General features: G+C 42.6%; 1 protein-coding gene across 1 annotated transcript in view; it reads right to left on the bottom strand.

The window, feature by feature from the left end:
• Positions 1-4,617: 4,617 nt before the first annotated feature.
• pald1a (phosphatase domain containing paladin 1a) overlaps positions 4,618-5,000 on the bottom strand; it is a 333,284-nt gene continuing 332,901 nt past the window's right edge. Inside the window, exon 20 of the mRNA XM_084189079.1 lies at positions 4,618-5,000. This exon is cut by the window's right edge and continues 254 nt beyond it. The gene's annotated coding sequence lies outside the window, so the exon portion shown is untranslated.

Here is a 5,000-nt window from a genome sequence, read left to right as displayed (position 1 = left end):
GAACATTATATCCTAGTAATGTCCTTTAGCATGACTAACTCCTCGGTTATTGTAAACTACAAAGGTCATGTCATCATGACCACTTAGTTTCCATTTTCATTCATGCAGGATAGGGTTGCGATGAGATAAAATCCTAACTTCCGTATTTAGATGATAAGCCTGTTATGCTCTTAGAGAGTGGGAGGGAAGGCAGGGAACTGATCTGGGATATCAGCCTTTCAAAGCGGGGCCAGCTTAGCCAAGAGAGCGTCAGTCTGCTGTTATCCGGCTCCGCTTAGGGAGCTTCAGTCTGCTCTGATCTGACGTGCTGGCCGGCTCCGTTTAGGGAGCTTCAGTCTGCTCTGATCTGACGTGCTGGCCGGCTCCGCTTAGGGAGCCTCAGTGTGCTCTGATCTGACTTGCTGGCCGGTACCCATTCCTCAGGACTTCAGTGTGCTCTGATCTGACGTGCTGGCCGGTACCCATTCCTCAGGACTTCAGTGTGCTCTGATCTGACGTGCTGGCCGGTACCCATTCCTCAGGACTTCAGTGTGCTCTGATCTGACGTGCTGGCCGGTACCCATTCCTCAGGACTTCAGTGTGCTCTGATCTGACGTGCTGGCGGGCTCCGCTTAGGGAGCTTCAGTCTGCTCTGATGATGTTTCTAGACTCCTCTCTATGGTCCTTTTCACCGCTGTCTGTTTCTAGACTCCTCTCAAGAAACAGTAGTCTACATTCACAATACCGGAGACTGAGTAGATGACATGCAATAAATTCATGGTTAGAAACGTACTCATTCAGGTAACAGGAACTGGCAAGAGGTCAGCAGGAAGTAGTCAGCGTGTACAAGGTCAACGTATACATACAAGTCAGCATCAGACCCTGTCTGCCCTGGTCTCTATAGACTTGAGGTGAACAAGTCAAGCGGATGTGTGTGATTGGACGGCCAGTGGAGTGGAGAGGAGAAGATGATGGTCAGGGTAAAAAGGAGGATAAGAAAGTAAAGGAAGGAGAAGGCCTTTATTAGTCTCCCTCTTATCTGACAGAAGACCTCCAGAGTGATTGGACAGAGCACAGCAGTCACGGTCGGCTTAGAGGAAAATGTCTCCCCTGGAACATAATATCTTTGAGAGCGTGTGTGGCAGGAAAATATCTCCCCTGGAACATAATATCTTAGAGAGCGTGTGTGGCAGGAAAATCTCTCCCCTGGAGCATAATATCGTAGAGAACTTGAGTGGCAGGAAAATCCAAGCTATCTGGAAGAGACATTGTTTTGGGCTTAATAACAGAAGAGAGATGAAAGGCAGTGCAGTATGATGAGGTACAGTAGTGGAACGATATTCACCAAAAAGGGACAAATACTGTTTTTGAATTCATTTTCATATTTATTCATTTAGCTTTTAAAATATTTTAAAAAATAACAATGGAGTCAAAATGCAATTGAATGAAATTAACATACACCCTAGCATCTCTGTACTGGACAATGCATGTTCAAATAAAATACTGTATACTTCTAATAACTCCTTCATAACAACCGATATGAAGGACTGCAGTAACGTGGCTGTTTAAATAGTAACGCATGATGCATTTGATAAGGAGAGCAGTAACGTGGCTGTTTAAATAGTAACGCACAATGCATTTGATAGGTAAAGAACATGGTAAATTGATTGGACACTGATGTTTCTCAAAGCTGAATGATGGTTGCATTACAAGTAGGAATGCATTGCTGCTATCATGAACACATTATTATACAGCCCTTCCTGTGGGTGTAAGATATAGTAAGTCTGCATCCCAAATTTTATTTTTATTTTACCTTTATTTAGCTAGGCAAGTCAGTTAAGAACAAATTCTTATTTACAACGACGGCCTACACCGGCCAAACCCGGACAACGCTGGGCCAATTGTGCGCTGCCCTACGGGACTCCCAATCACGGCCCGGTTGTGATACAGCCTGGAATCGAACCAGGGGGTCTGTAGTGACGCCTCAAGCACTGAGATGCAGTGCCTTAGACCGCTGCGCCACTCGGGAGCCCAATTGTTTAAAATTAGTGCACAATACAGGGAATAGGGTGTCAGCCCAAATTTCACCCAAAACGTCCTGCCAATGTAGAAAGAGTATCAGTAACCATTACCAATTGATACCAAATGTCGTTGAAGTTAAGAGTTTTGCAGCCATGGCAGCTTCCACATGCAGATGTTTGTCGAAGGCCGTCCGGCCGGACGTATAATTTGGTTCCTACTGGAGTGGAGAGTGGAGCAAGCCCAATGACATCACAGAAACCCCTTTATGGTTATGACTCATGGAGACTTTAAGTCCGGCCTCTCCACTGTCCACTAACGGCAGCTTCTAAGGGTCGTGTTCATTAGTAGCAAAACGTTTTCCAACGAAAAACTTTTTGCAACGGAAAACGTGCGTTTCTGATTGGACAAGTTCAGGCAGTCCCTCTCAGTTTCGGTCAGTTCTTTTTCTCTCCATTCGGTGTCTAGTGAATACGACCCAGGACTCCTCAATAGAACAGTAATCCCCCAGCCCTCTAATGCAAAACAGATCCTGCACCCACAGAGACAGGGGTGTCTCCCAAATGGTACCCTATTTCCTATACAGCACACTACTTTTGACCATAATCCCTATGGGCCCTGGTCAATAGTAGTGCACTATAAAGGGAATAGGGTACCATTTGGGACACACACGAGGCTGTGTTGGAATAATCTCGTAAACTAATAGCAAACCTACAGTAAGTGTCGTTTCCACAGTCACCCATTTTACACCGCACTGTTTCCAACTACTGTTGTTCCACAGACAATCCGACTGTACTCTGGGTAGCTGTATTGTCGGGACCCAACTGTATGGCTCCTCAAGCATGTAAGTTATGGCATTGGAAATACTGTAACGAATAAAATAGGGAAGAATTGATGTGTAGCTTTACACAATACATGATATTAGCTGAGGTCGATTCCTGTCTTTATACATTTGATAACCATTTTGGGGTATAGCATTGCTGGTCCCAGATCTGTTTGTTGTTTTGGGGTTTAGCACTGACCGTAAATGTACTAATCCCAGATTCATAGACCGAGCTCGTAAGCACTGACCATAAATGTACTAATCCCAGATTCTCCCCGCATGCTTGGAACAGCTGCTGAAACCATTTACGCAATCGACTCATTTGAGGTTTCCAACTTCAGGAAAAGGTGTCCCCCTCTTGGGATATTGTTTGCATCCCAAATGGCACCCTATTCCCTATGTAGTGCACTACTTTTGACCAGAGCACAATGGGCCCTGGTAAAAAGTAGTACCCTACTGTATGGAATAGGGTGCCATTTGGGATGCAAACAATATCCCAAGAGGGGGACACCTTTTCCTGAAGTTGGAAACCTCAAATGAGTCGATTGCGTAAATGGTTTCAGCAGCTGTTCCAAGCATGCGGGGAGAATCTGGGATTAGTACATTTATGGTCAGTGCTTACGAGCTCGGTCTATGAATCTGGGATTAGTACATTTACGGTCAGTGCTTACGAGCTCGGTCTATGAATCTGGGATTAGTACATTTATGGTCAGTGCTTACGAGCTCTGTCTATGAATTTGAGAGTGGTTACGTTTCTCCAGTCCCATCCCTCAGCTGTTTACCAAAACAGGTGGCGGAGAGCCTGCTTTGTTGTTGTTTGAATCCCATATTACCCCTTTAAAATGGGAAATTCGCAGTTCAAACACCTAAAGCGCGCACCCCACCACGGTTTTGGTAAAAAGGCTGAGGGATGGTGCTGGAAAGACGTAACCACTCATAGACAGAGCCATGGATACAAGGACAGACCATCCATGATATCAACATTATAGTTTTAACCATGTTTTGAGGCTATACAGTGTTTGTTTGCATTTACATTGTTTACAAACATTGGAGTAAAACAAGCATATATTTGGGGTTCTGATGGGGTATGACAGTTGGATTTAGCTCATGAGGCATTTATAAGTTACATTCTTCAAGAATCAAATTGGTATATATATAATTATTTAAAAAATCTGAAAATCGATGTACCAATCGCAGATTGCCCCTTTAATGAGTGGAGCAACTGCTGTGAAGAATTGAGGACAAGAGGCACATGCGAGCAGCAGTAAAACACAGAGCAGAAGCTCAGCTTTGGCAGCATCTACAGCAGTTTGGCAGATGGATACTTGGGAGTGGACTTGGAGACTGATACTGTATGTTGATTAAATGTAACAGAAATGTATTCCATTTAAACAAAGAAGCTGTCATTTTTTTAAAAAGTCTGCAGTTTCAACTATATTTTAAACTGAGAAACGTTCAAATACATTCTAGTACAGACAAATACAATCATGTCTTCTGATTAAGGTTGTGTCTATTTAACCGGCGGAAAATGAATGGCGATTGAGGAGTTACGCTAAGCCAAAGTTTAAGCCTTTTCCTAACTCTAACCCTTACCGTAACCTCTGAAACTAACCTTAACATAATCCTCGTTTCTAAACCGAACCTTAACCCTACTTTAACCCTTCATTTGAACCCCTATGCATAAGCTGTTTGTTCTGCCAGTTGAATATACACTTCCTTTGATAAAACCTATTACGGTCCATTCTAAGTAAGTCAGTTCATACCTTTTCTGTCTTAAAAAAAAAAGAAGGACTAAATATGAATTCATTCTGCTCCTATATTAACAATGAAACAATAGAGCACGTGGCAGAAATGTCAGCTTGAATCTTGGCGGCAGTCAGAGCAGAGCAGACGAAGAAGAACCAGATAATACCAACTGACAGTATTAAAACAGCTATTCATTCAAATACTAAATAACATTGGTAGTGGGTTTGAAAAAAAGCAGTATTATATTAATACAGTATCGGAGTGATACGAGGGTAAAAGACAAAGCATTATTACATTTTAAAACACAAAGCATTATTACATTTTAAAACACAAAGCATTATTACATTTTAAAACACAAAGCATTATTACATAAAAAAACAAAACAAAGCATTATTACATTTTAAAACTATAAAAAAGAAGAGCACAGGAGGAC

This window comes from Coregonus lavaretus (genome assembly GCF_964263955.1).
Source record: "Coregonus lavaretus genome assembly, contig: SUPER_36_unloc_1, whole genome shotgun sequence".
In the NCBI taxonomy this organism is placed as follows: Eukaryota; Metazoa; Chordata; class Actinopteri; order Salmoniformes; family Salmonidae; genus Coregonus; species Coregonus lavaretus.
The sequence above is the reverse complement of the archived record's forward strand: the minus strand, read 5'-3'. Positions and strand labels throughout refer to the sequence as shown.